Below are 14,255 nucleotides of genomic sequence, written 5' to 3' on the forward strand. Positions count from 1 at the left end.
GAGCTCAGGGGCACTGCAATTCACAGACCTGCACAGTTAGAAATGATAACTCTCGTCCACAAATATATTGAGGGAAGGCAACGAAGAGGATTTGAAAGCAAGGCAGAATTGCAGGAAACCGATTTCAGGAGGTAGATTCGAATCGCCTTTAAAGCACAGGAAAAGCGGCAAAACCTCGACAATGATGCCCTTGGCCAAAAAGGGCGTATGCGTTTTTTCCTGAATATATTCAGGAAAAAACGCATACGCCCTTTTTGGCCAACCAAGCAACCTGGAAAGGCAAATCAGCGCTACAAAGAAGTCTCGCTTCCCATCGGTCAAAAGGGCCATGCTGAATAAAGTGTCAAAACCAGAAATGCAGGACAGGCCATGGAGAAATGGGAGCCTTGCTACGCTGATGGGCGGGCTGTAAATTGCCAACAGCCACTCTGGAGAAGTGTACGGTGTGTCCTGAAACATCTAAAAAACTCAGCTTAGAGAGCATAGGGCACTTCCACTCATGGGCGTATAAATTGGGAAAACTAAAAATCAGCAAGACACAGGCACCCCAAAGTTTAGGGCTGCTCTGTTGACAAGAACCTCCACTTCGTTACACCTGAAACATCCCAAGAAAGAGAAGAATGGATAAAGAAGTTGTGGTCCTTATGTACAATGGAATATCACTCAGCCATGAAATCAACGTCCTAAGGCTAGGAGCAGCATGATGAGTGGATTTAGGTATAACGATTCTAAGTGAAATAAGTCACACAGAAAAAGACACTTATCATAAGATATCACTTATAGAGGGAATGTAAAAACCGCTACCCTTGAACTGAATTACAAAACAGAACAGAGTCGCACGTTTAGAAAACACACTATGGCTGCTTAACGGGAAAGGTGAGGTGGGGTGATGCATAAAACAAGGGTTTCAAATTAGCTCAGATACCGTTCCATAAACCCAATATGTAATAGACAAGACCTACTCCTTGCTCAGTGAACTGGACTCAACACCCCCTAGTCACCGCCCAAGAATATATTTGACTAGTAAGAATCTTAAAACCTATGTATTGCTATCTCTCTGTAAGTGAGTCAAGTGGGTGTAAAGCGGCATAAACACAGCAGTGCAAAGCAGCTAAACCCCATTATAAAAATCAATTACTTTTAAAAACCCGTGAAACAAAGACAGTGAAAGAGAAATTCTTACAAAATTCGTTCAGGGGCTGCGATGCCACCTGGATTGACCATATCTAGACCCACAGCTGACTGAGCCATAAGGGTGGATACTCTTGGGGCTGAGAGGTTTGGTGAGGTTGGGTGAGCTAACGCAGACCCTTTAAAGTAGTACGGCGTGGTACCCATGCCATGGGTCCCAAATCTCCAGGTTCAAGGGCATCTTCCTACATCGAAAACATGCATGAGAAACCCAGAAGATGGTACACCGTGTGATCGGGAAAGGTTTCTAAAACGCACCTCATTTCTCATCTCCTTGTGCTCCGGTTCGCCATTTCAGCCGCTTTACTAGCAATCTCCCTCCTTGGAGAATCAGCACCTTTAACCTCCTGTTCCATACAGGTTGCAATTTGTCCTGAGGATGAACGGGAAGAGGGGGAACCAATGAGAGACTAGCTCTAGGTGTTGGCACAGGCACACGTCACTCTATTTTCCCATCAGGAAGAAAAATTAACCACAGGCTCAACCTGCCGCCCGGAGCCAGAATAGGGCCTGAAGCAATCCTGCGCTTTTGCGGCCAGCTCCCAAGAAAGCGAGTTGAGAAATGGAGCTCAGGGGCACTGCAATTCACAGACCTGCACAGTTAGAAATGATAACTCCCGTCCACAAATATATTGAGGGAAGGCAACGAAGAGAATTTGAAAGCAAGGCAGAATTGCAGGAAACAGATTTCAGGAGGTAGATTCGAATCGCCTTTAAAGCACAGGAAAAGCGGCAAAACCTCGACAATGATGCCCTTGGCCAAAAAGGGCGTATGCGTTTTTTCCTGAATATATTCAGGAAAAAACGCATACGCCCTTTTTGGCCAACCAAGCAACCTGGAAAGGCAAATCAGCGCTACAAAGAAGTCTCGCTTCCCATCGGTCAAAAGGGCCATGCTGAATAAAGTGTCAAAACCAGAAATGCAGGACAGGCCATGGAGAAATGGGAGCCTTGCTACGCTGATGGGCGGGCTGTAAATGGCCAACAGCCACTCTGGAGAAGTGTACGGTGTGTCCTGAAACATCTAAAAAACTCAGCTTAGAGAGCATAGGGCAGTTCCACTCATGGGCGTATAAATTGGGAAAACTAAAAATCAGCAAGACACAGGCACCCCAAAGTTTAGGGCTGCTCTGTTGACAAGAACCTCCACTTCGTTACACCTGAAACATCCAAGGAAAGAGAAGAATGGATAAAGAAGTTGTGGTCCTTATGTACAATGGAATATCACTCAGCCATGAAATCAACGTCATAAGGCTAGGAGCAGCATGATGAGTGGATATAGGTACAACGATTCTAAGTGAAATAAGTCACACAGAAAAAGACACTTATCATAAGATATCACTTACAGAGGCTAATGTAAAAACCGCTACCCTTGAACTGAATTACAAAACAGAACAGAGTCGCACGTTTAGAAAACACACTATGGCTGCTTAACGGGAAAGGTGAGGTGGGGTGATGCATAAAACAAGGGTTTCAAATTAGCTCAGATACCGTTCCATAAACCCAATATGTAATAGAAAAGACCTACTCCTTGCTCAGTGAACTGGACTCAACACCCCCTATTCACCGCCCAAGAATATATTTGACTAGTAAGAATCTTAAAACCTATGTATTGCTATCTCTCTGTAAGTGAGTCAAGTGGGTGTAAAGCGGCATAAACACAGCAGTGCAAAGCAGCTAAACCCCATTATAAAAATCAATTACTTTTAAAAACCCGTGAAACAAAGACAGTGAAAGAGAAATTCTTACAAAATTCGTTCAGGGGCTGCGATGCCACCTGGATTGACCATATCTAGACCCACAGCTGACTGAGCCATAAGGGTGGACACTCTTGGGGCTGAGAGGTTTGGTGAGGTTGGGTGAGCTAACGCAGACCCTGTAAAATAATACAGCGTGGTACCCATCCCATGGGTCCCAAATCTCCAGGTTCAAGGTCATCTTCCTACATCGAAAACATGCATGAGAAACCCAGAAGATGGTACACCGTGTGATAGGGAAAGGTTTCTAAAACGCACCTCATTTCTCATCTCCTTGGGCTCCGGTTCGCCATTCCAGCCACTTTACTAGCAATCTCCCTCCTTGGAGAATCAGCACCTTTAACCTCCTGTTCCTTACAGGTTGCAAACTGTCCTGAGGATGAACGGGAAGAGGGGGAACCGATGAGAGACTAGCTCTAGGTGTTGGGACAGGCACAGGTCACTCTATTTTCCCATCAGGAAGAAGAATTAACCACAGGCTCAGCCTGCCGCCCGGAGCCAGAATAGGGCCTGAAGCAATCCTGCGCTTTTGCGGCCAGCTCCCAAGAAAGCGAGTTGAGAAATGGAGCTCAGGGGCACTGCAATTCACAGACCTGCACAGTTAGAAATGATAACTCTCGTCCACAAATATATTGAGGGAAGGCAACGAAGAGGATTTGAAAGCAAGGCAGAATTGCAGGAAACAGATTTCAGGAGGTAGATTCGAATCGCCTTTAAAGCACAGGAAAAGCGGCAAAACCTCGACAATGATGCCCTTGGCCAAAAAGGGCGTATGCGTTTTTTCCTGAATATATTCAGGAAAAAACGCATACGCCCTTTTTGGCCAACCAAGCAACCTGGAAAGGCAAATCAGCGCTACAAAGAAGTCTCGCTTCCCATCGGTCAAAAGGGCCATGCTGAATAAAGTGTCAAAACCAGAAATGCAGGACAGGCCATGGAGAAATGGGAGCCTTGCTACGCTGATGGGCGGGCTGTAAATTGCCAACAGCCACTCTGGAGAAGTGTACGGTGTGTCCTGAAACATCTAAAAAACTCAGCTTAGAGAGCATAGGGCACTTCCACTCATGGGCGTATAAATTGGGAAAACTAAAAATCAGCAAGACACAGGCACCCCAAAGTTTAGGGCTGCTCTGTTGACAAGAACCTCCACTTCGTTACACCTTAAACATCCCAGGAAAGAGAAGAATGGATAAAGAAGTTGTGGTCCTTATGTACAATGGAATATCACTCAGCCATGAAATCAACGTCCTAAGGCTAGGAGCAGCATGATGAGTGGATTTAGGTACGACGATTCTAAGTGAAATAAGTCACACAGAAAAAGACACTTATCATAAGATATCACTTATAGAGGGAATGTAAAAACCGCTACCCTTGAACTGAATTACAAAACAGAACAGAGTCACACGTTTAGAAAACACACTATGGCTGCTTAACGGGAAAGGTGAGGTGGGGTGATGCATAAAACAAGGGTTTCAAATTAGCTCAGATACCGTTCCATAAACCCAATATGTAATAGACAAGACCTACTCCTTGCTCAGTGAACTGGACTCAACACCCCCTATTCACCGCCCAAGAATATATCTGACTAGTAAGAATCTTAAAACCTATGTATTGCTATCTCTCTGTAAGTGAGTCAAGTGGGTGTAAAGCGGCATAAACACAGCAGTGCAAAGCAGCTAAACCCCATTATAAAAATCAATTACTTTTAAAAACCCGTGAAACAAAGACAGTGAAAGAGAAATTCTTACAAAATTCGTTCAGGGGCTGCGATGCCACCTGGATTGACCATATCTAGACCCACAGCTGACTGAGCCATAAGGGTGGACACTCTTGGGGCTGAGAGGTTTGGTGAGGTTGGGTGAGCTAACGCAGACCCTGTAAAATAATACAGCGTGGTACCCATCCCATGGGTCCCAAATCTCCAGGTTCAAGGTCATCTTCCTACATCGAAAACATGCATGAGAAACCCAGAAGATGGTACACCGTGTGATAGGGAAAGGTTTCTAAAACGCACCTCATTTCTCATCTCCTTGGGCTCCGGTTCGCCATTCCAGCCACTTTACTAGCAATCTCCCTCCTTGGAGAATCAGCACCTTTAACCTCCTGTTCCTTACAGGTTGCAAACTGTCCTGAGGATGAACGGGAAGAGGGGGAACCGATGAGAGACTAGCTCTAGGTGTTGGGACAGGCACAGGTCACTCTATTTTCCCATCAGGAAGAAGAATTAACCACAGGCTCAGCCTGCCGCCCGGAGCCAGAATAGGGCCTGAAGCAATCCTGCGCTTTTGCGGCCAGCTCCCAAGAAAGCGAGTTGAGAAATGGAGCTCAGGGGCACTGCAATTCACAGACCTGCACAGTTAGAAATGATAACTCTCGTCCACAAATATATTGAGGGAAGGCAACGAAGAGGATTTGAAAGCAAGGCAGAATTGCAGGAAACAGATTTCAGGAGGTAGATTCGAATCGCCTTTAAAGCACAGGAAAAGCGGCAAAACCTCGACAATGATGCCCTTGGCCAAAAAGGGCGTATGCGTTTTTTCCTGAATATATTCAGGAAAAAACGCATACGCCCTTTTTGGCCAACCAAGCAACCTGGAAAGGCAAATCAGCGCTACAAAGAAGTCTCGCTTCCCATCGGTCAAAAGGGCCATGCTGAATAAAGTGTCAAAACCAGAAATGCAGGACAGGCCATGGAGAAATGGGAGCCTTGCTACGCTGATGGGCGGGCTGTAAATTGCCAACAGCCACTCTGGAGAAGTGTACGGTGTGTCCTGAAACATCTAAAAAACTCAGCTTAGAGAGCATAGGGCACTTCCACTCATGGGCGTATAAATTGGGAAAACTAAAAATCAGCAAGACACAGGCACCCCAAAGTTTAGGGCTGCTCTGTTGACAAGAACCTCCACTTCGTTACACCTTAAACATCCCAGGAAAGAGAAGAATGGATAAAGAAGTTGTGGTCCTTATGTACAATGGAATATCACTCAGCCATGAAATCAACGTCCTAAGGCTAGGAGCAGCATGATGAGTGGATTTAGGTACGACGATTCTAAGTGAAATAAGTCACACAGAAAAAGACACTTATCATAAGATATCACTTATAGAGGGAATGTAAAAACCGCTACCCTTGAACTGAATTACAAAACAGAACAGAGTCACACGTTTAGAAAACACACTATGGCTGCTTAACGGGAAAGGTGAGGTGGGGTGATGCATAAAACAAGGGTTTCAAATTAGCTCAGATACCGTTCCATAAACCCAATATGTAATAGACAAGACCTACTCCTTGCTCAGTGAACTGGACTCAACACCCCCTATTCACCGCCCAAGAATATATCTGACTAGTAAGAATCTTAAAACCTATGTATTGCTATCTCTCTGTAAGTGAGTCAAGTGGGTGTAAAGCGGCATAAACACAGCAGTGCAAAGCAGCTAAACCCCATTATAAAAATCAATTACTTTTAAAAACCCGTGAAACAAAGACAGTGAAAGAGAAATTCTTACAAAATTCGTTCAGGGGCTGCGATGCCACCTGGATTGACCATATCTAGACCCACAGCTGACTGAGCCATAAGGGTGGACACTCTTGGGGCTGAGAGGTTTGGTGAGGTTGGGTGAGCTAACGCAGACCCTGTAAAATAATACAGCGTGGTACCCATCCCATGGGTCCCAAATCTCCAGGTTCAAGGGCATCTTCCTACATCGAAAACATGCATGAGAAACCCAGAAGATGGTACACCGTGTGATAGGGAAAGGTTTCTAAAACGCACCTCATTTCTCATCTCCTTGTGCTCCGGTTCGCCATTCCAGCCACTTTACTAGCAATCTCCCTCCTTGGAGAATCAGCACCTTTAACCTCCTGTTCCTTACAGGTTGCAATCTGTCCTGAGGATGAACGGGAAGAGGGGGAACCAATGAGCGACTAGCTCTAGGTGTTGGGACAGGCACAGGTCACTCTATTTTCCCATCAGGAAGAAGAATTAACCACAGGCTCAGCCTGCCGCCCGGAGCCAGAAGAGGGCCTGAAGCAATCCTGCGCTTTTGCGGCCAGCTCCCAAGAAAGCGAGTTGAGAAATGGAGCTCAGGGGCACTGCAATTCACAGACCTGCACAGTTAGAAATGATAACTCTCGTCCACAAATATATTGAGGGAAGGCAACGAAGAGGATTTGAAAGCAAGGCAGAATTGCAGGAAACATATTTCAGGAGGTAGATTCGAATCGCCTTTAAAGCACAGGAAAAGCGGCAAAACCTCGACAATGATGCCCTTGGCCAAAAAGGGCGTATGCGTTTTTTCCTGAATATATTCAGGAAAAAACGCATACGCCCTTTTTGGCCAACCAAGCAACCTGGAAAGGCAAATCAGCGCTACAAAGAAGTCTCGCTTCCCATCGGTCAAAAGGGCCATGCTGAATAAATTGTCAAAACCAGAAATGCAGGACAGGCCATGGAGAAATGGGAGCCTTGCTACGCTGATGGGCGGACTGTAAATTGCCAACAGCCACTCTGGAGAAGTGTACGGTGTGTCCTGAAACATCTAAAAAACTCAGCTTAGAGAGCATAGGGCAGTTCCACTCATGGGCGTATAAATTGGGAAAACTAAAAATCAGCAAGACACAGGCACCCCAAAGTTTAGGGCTGCTCTGTTGACAAGAACCTCCATTTCATTACACCTGAAACATCCAAGGAAAGAGAAGAATGGATAAAGAAGTTGTGGTCCTTATGTACAATGGAATATCACTCAGCCATGAAATCAACGTCATAAGGCTAGGAGCAGCATGATGAGTGGATATAGGTACAACGATTCTAAGTGAAATAAGTCACACAGAAAAAGACACTTATCATAAGATATCACTTATAGAGGCTAATGTAAAAACCGCTACCCTTGAACTGAATTACAAAACAGAACAGAGTCGCACGTTTAGAAAACACACTATGGCTGCTTAACGGGAAAGGTGAGGTGGGGTGATGCATAAAACAAGGGTTTCAAATTAGCTCAGATACCGTTCCATAAACCCAATATGTAATAGACAAGACCTACTCCTTGCTCAGTTTACTGGACTCAACACCCCCTATTCACCGCCCAAGAATATATCTGACTAGTAAGAATCTTAAAACCTATGTATTGCTATCTCTCTGTAAGTGAGTCAAGTGGGTGTAAAGCGGCATAAACACAGCAGTGCAAAGCAGCTAAACCCCATTATAAAAATCAATTACTTTTAAAAACCCGTGAAACAAAGACAGTGAAAGAGAAATTCTTACAAAATTCGTTCAGGGGCTGCGATGCCACCCGGATTGACCATATCTAGACCCACAGCTGACTGAGCCATAAGGGTGGACACTCTTGGGGCTGAGAGGTTTGGTGAGGTTGGGTGAGCTAACGCAGACCCTGTAAAATAATACAGCGTGGTACCCATCCCATGGGTCCCAAATCTCCAGGTTCAAGGGCATCTTCCTACATCGAAAACATGCATGAGAAACCCAGAAGATGATACACCGTGTGATAGGGAAAGGTTTCTAAAACGCACCTCATTTCTCATCTCCTTGGGCTCCGGTTCGCCATTCCAGCCGCTTTACTAGCAATCTCCCTCCTTGGAGAATCAGCACCTTTAACCTCCTGTTCCGTACAGGTTGCAATTTGTCCTGAGGATGAACGGGAAGAGGGGGAACCAATGAGAGACTAGCTCTAGGTGTTGGGACAGGCACACGTCACTCTATTTTCCCATCAGGAAGAAAAATTAACCACAGGCTCAGCCTGCCACCCGGAGCCAGAATAGGGCCTGAAGCAATCCTGCGCTTTTGCGGCCAGCTCCCAAGAAAGCGAGTTGAGAAATGGAGCTCAGGGGCACTGCAATTCACAGACCTGCACAGTTAGAAATGATAACTCTCGTCCACAAATATATTGAGGGAAGGCAACGAAGAGAATTTGAAAGCAAGGCAGAATTGCAGGAAACCGATTTCAGGAGGTAGATTCGAATCGCCTTTAAAGCACAGGAAAAGCGGCAAAACCTCGACTATGATGCCCTTGGCCAAAAAGGGCGTATGCGTTTTTTCCTGAATATATTCAGGAAAAAACGCATACGCCCTTTTTGGCCAACCAAGCAACCTGGAAAGGCAAATCAGCGCTACAAAGAAGTCTCGCTTCCCATCGGTCAAAAGGGCCATGCTGAAAAAAGTGTCAAAACCAGAAATGCAGGACAGGCCATGGAGAAATGGGAGCCTTGCTACGCTGATGGGCGGGCTGTAAATTGCCAACAGCCACTCTGGAGAAGTGTACGGTGTGTCCTGAAACATCTAAAAAACTCAGCTTACAGAGCATAGGGCACTTCCACTCATGGGCGTATAAATTGGGAAAACTAAAAATCAGCAAGACACAGGCACCCCAAAGTTTAGGGCTGCTCTGTTGACAAGAACCTCCACTTCGTTACACCTGAAACATCCCAGGAAAGAGAAGAATGGATAAAGAAGTTGTGGTCCTTATGTACAATGGAATATCACTCAGCCAAGAAATCAACGTCCTAAGGCTACGAGCAGCATGATGAGTGGATTTAGGTACGACGATTCTAAGTGAAATAAGTCACACAGAAAAAGACACTTATCATAAGATATCACTTATAGAGGGAATGTAAAAACCGCTACCCTTGAACTGAATTACAAAACAGAACAGAGTCGCACGTTTAGAAAACACACTATGGCTGCTTAACGGGAAAGGTGAGGTGGGGTGATGCATAAAACAAGGGTTTCAAATTAGCTCAGATACCGTTCCATAAACCCAATATGTAATAGACAAGACCTACTCCTTGCTCAGTGAACTGGACTCAACACCCCCTATTCACCGCCCAAGAATATATCTGACTAGTAAGAATCTTAAAACCTATGTATTGCTATCTCTCTGTAAGTGAGTCAAGTGGGTGTAAAGCGGCATAAACACAGCAGTGCAAAGCAGCTAAACCCCATTATAAAAATCAATTACTTTTAAAAACCCGTGAAACAAAGACAGTGAAAGAGAAATTCTTACAAAATTCGTTCAGGGGCTGTGATGCCACCTGGATTGACCATATCTAGACCCACAGCTGACTGAGCCATAAGAGTGGACACTCTTGGGGCTGAGAGTTTTGGTGAGGTTGGGTGAGCTAACACAGACCCTTTAAAGTAGTACGGCGTGGTACCCATGCCATGGGTCCCAAATCTCCAGGTTCAAGGGCATCTTCCTACATCGAAAACATGCATGAGAAACCCAAAAGATGGTACACCGTGTGATCGGGAAAGGTTTCTAAAACGCACCTCATTTCTCATCTCCTTGTGCTCCGGTTCGCCATTCCAGCCGCTTTACTAGCAATCTCCCTCCTTGGAGAATCAGCACCTTTAACCTCCTGTTCCGTACAGGCTGCAATTTGTCCTGAGGATGAACGGGAAGAGGGGGAACCAATGAGAGACTAGCTCTAGGTGTTGGGACAGGCACACGTCACTCTATTTTCCCATCAGGAAGAAAAATTAACCACAGGCTCAGCCTGCCGCCCGGAGCCAGAATAGGGCCTGAAGCAATCCTGCGCTTTTGCGGCCAGCTCCCAAGAAAGCGAGTTGAGAAATGGAGCTCAGGGGCACTGCAATTCACAGACCTGCAGAGTTAGAAATGATAACTCTCGTCCACAAATATATTGAGGGAAGGCAACGAAGAGAATTTGAAAGCAAGGCAGAATTGCAGGAAACCGATTTCAGGAGGTAGATTCGAATCGCCTTTAAAGCACAGGAAAAGCGGCAAAACCTCGACTATGATGCCCTTGGCCAAAAAGGGCGTATGCGTTTTTTCCTGAATATATTCAGGAAAAAACGCATACGCCCTTTTTGGCCAACCAAGCAACCTGCAAAGGCAAATCAGCGCTACAAAGAAGTCTCGCTTCCCATCGGTCAAAAGGGCCATGCTGAATAAAGTGTCAAAACCAGAAATGCAGGACAGGCCATGGAGAAATGGGAGCCTTGCTACGCTGATGGGCGGGCTGTAAATTGCCAACAGCCACTCTGGAGAAGTGTACGGTGTGTCCTGAAACATCTAAAAAACTCAGCTTACAGAGCATAGGGCACTTCCACTCATGGGCGTATAAATTGTGAAAACTAAAAATCAGCAAGACACAGGCACCCCAAAGTTTAGGGCTGCTCTGTTGACAAGAACCTCCACTTCGTTACACCTTAAACATCCCAGGAAAGAGAAGAATGGATAAAGAAGTTGTGGTCCTTATGTACAATGGAATATCACTCAGCCATGAAATCAACGTCATAAGGCTAGGAGCAGCATGATGAGTGGATTTAGGTACGACGATTCTAAGTGAAATAAGTCACACAGAAAAAGACACTTATCATAAGATATCACTTATAGAGGGAATGTAAAAACCGCTACCCTTGAACTGAATTACAAAACAGAACAGAGTCGCACGTTTAGAAAACACACTATGGCAGCTTAACGGGAAAGGTGAGGTGGGGTGATGCATAAAACAAGGGTTTCAAATTAGCTCAGATACCGTTCCATAAACCCAATATGTAATAGACAAGACCTACTCCTTGCTCAGTGAACTGGACTCAACACCCCCTATTCACCGCCCAAGAATATATCTGACTAGTAAGAATCTTAAAACCTATGTATTGCTATCTCTCTGTAAGTGAGTCAAGTGGGTGTAAAGCGGCATAAACACAGCAGTGCAAAGCAGCTAAACCCCATTATAAAAATCAATTACTTTTAAAAACCCGTGAAACAAAGACAGTGAAAGAGAAATTCTTACAAAATTCGTTCAGGGGCTGCGATGCCACCTGGATTGACCATATCTAGACCCACAGCTGACTGAGCCATAAGGGTGGACACTCTTGGGGCTGAGAGTTTTGGTGCGGTTGGGTGAGATAACACAGACCCTTTAAAGTAGTACGGCGTGGTACCCATGCCATGGGTCCCAAATCTCCAGGTTCAAGGGCATCTTCCTACATCGAAAACATGCATGAGAAACCCAGAAGATGGTACACCGTGTGATCGGGAAAGGTTTCTAAAACGCACCTCATTTCTCATCTCCTTGTGCTCCGGTTCGCCATTCCAGCCGCTTTACTAGCAATCTCCCTCCTTGGAGAATCAGCACCTTTAACCTCCTGTTCCGTACAGGTTGCAATTTGTCCTGAGGATGAACGGGAAGAGGGGGAACCAATGAGAGACTAGCTCTAGGTGTTGGGACAGGCACACGTCACTCTATTTTCCCATCAGGAAGAAAAATTAACCACAGGCTCAGCCTGCCGCCCGGAGCCAGAATAGGGCCTGAAGCAATCCTGCGCTTTTGCGGCCAGCTCCCAAGAAAGCGAGTTGAGAAATGGAGCTCAGGGGCACTGCAATTCACAGACCTGCACAGTTAGAAATGATAACTCTCGTCCACAAATATATTGAGGGAAGGCAACGAAGAGAATTTGAAAGCAAGGCAGAATTGCAGGAAACCGATTTCAGGAGGTAGATTCGAATCGCCTTTAAAGCACAGGAAAAGCGGCAAAACCTCGACTATGATGCCCTTGGCCAAAAAGGGCGTATGCGTTTTTTCCTGAATATATTCAGGAAAAAACGCATACGCCCTTTTTGGCCAACCAAGCAACCTGGAAAGGCAAATCAGCGCTACAAAGAAGTCTCGCTTCCCATCGGTCAAAAGGGCCATGCTGAATAAAGTGTCAAAACCAGAAATGCAGGACAGGCCATGGAGAAATGGGAGCCTTGCTACGCTGATGGGCGGGCTGTAAATTGCCAACAGCCACTCTGGAGAAGTGTACGGTGTGTCCTGAAACATCTAAAAAACTCAGCTTAGAGAGCATAGGGCACTTCCACTCATGGGCGTATAAATTGGGAAAACTAAAAATCAGCAAGACACAGGCACCCCAAAGTTTAGGGCTGCTCTGTTGACAAGAACCTCCACTTCGTTACACCTGAAACATCCCAGGAAAGAGAAGAATGGATAAAGAAGTTGTGGTCCTTATGTACAATGGAATATCACTCAGCCATGAAATCAACGTCCTAAGGCTAGGAGCAGCATGATGAGTGGATTTAGGTACAACGATTCTAAGTGAAATAAGTCACACAGAAAAAGACACCTATCATAAGATATCACTTATAGAGGGAATGTAAAAACCGCTACCCTTGAACTGAATTACAAAACAGAACAGAGTCACACGTTTAGAAAACACACTATGGCTGCTTAACGGGAAAGGTGAGGTGGGGTGATGCATAAAACAAGGGTTTCAAATTAGCTCAGATACCGTTCCATAAACCCAATATGTAATACACAAGACCTACTCCTTGCTCAGTGAACTGGACTCAACACCCCCTATTCACCGCCCAAGAATATATCTGACTAGTAAGAATCTTAAAACCTATGTATTGCTATCTCTCTGTAAGTGAGTCAAGTGGGTGTAAAGCGGCATAAACACAGCAGTGCAAAGCAGCTAAACCCCATTATAAAAATCAATTACTTTTAAAAACCCGTGAAACAAAGACAGTGAAAGAGAAATTCTTACAAAATTCGTTCAGGGGCTGCGATGCCACCTGGATTGACCATATCTAGACCCACAGCTGACTGAGCCATAAGGGTGGACACTCTTGGGGCTGAGAGTTTTGGTGAGGTTGGGTGAGCTAACACAGACCCTTTAAAGTAGTACGGCGTGGTACCCATGCCATGGGTCCCAAATCTCCAGGTTCAAGGGCATCTTCCTACATCGAAAACATGCATGAGAAACCCAGAAGATGGTACACCGTGTGATCGGGAAAGGTTTCTAAAACGCACCTCATTTCTCATCTCCTTGTGCTCCGGTTCGCCATTCCAGCCGCTTTACTAGCAATCTCCCTCCTTGGAGAATCAGCACCTTTAACCTCCTGTTCCGTACAGGCTGCAATTTGTCCTGAGGATGAACGGGAAGAGGGGGAACCAATGAGAGACTAGCTCTAGGTGTTGGGACAGGCACACGTCACTCTATTTTCCCATCAGGAAGAAAAATTAACCACAGGCTCAGCCTGCCGCCCGGAGCCAGAATAGGGCCTGAAGCAATCCTGCGCTTTTGCGGCCAGCTCCCAAGAAAGCGAGTTGAGAAATGGAGCTCAGGGGCACTGCAATTCACAGACCTGCACAGTTAGAAATGATAACTCTCGTCCACAAATATATTGAGGGAAGGCAACGAAGAGAATTTGAAAGCAAGGCAGAATTGCAGGAAACCGATTTCAGGAGGTAGATTCGAATCGCCTTTAAAGCACAGGAAAAGCGGCAAAACCTCGACTATGATGCCCTTGGCCAAAAAGGGC

The sequence above is a fragment of the Balaenoptera borealis genome (genome assembly GCF_965194805.1).
Source record: "Balaenoptera borealis genome assembly, chromosome: 10".
Lineage (NCBI taxonomy): Eukaryota > Metazoa > Chordata > Mammalia > Artiodactyla > Balaenopteridae > Balaenoptera > Balaenoptera borealis.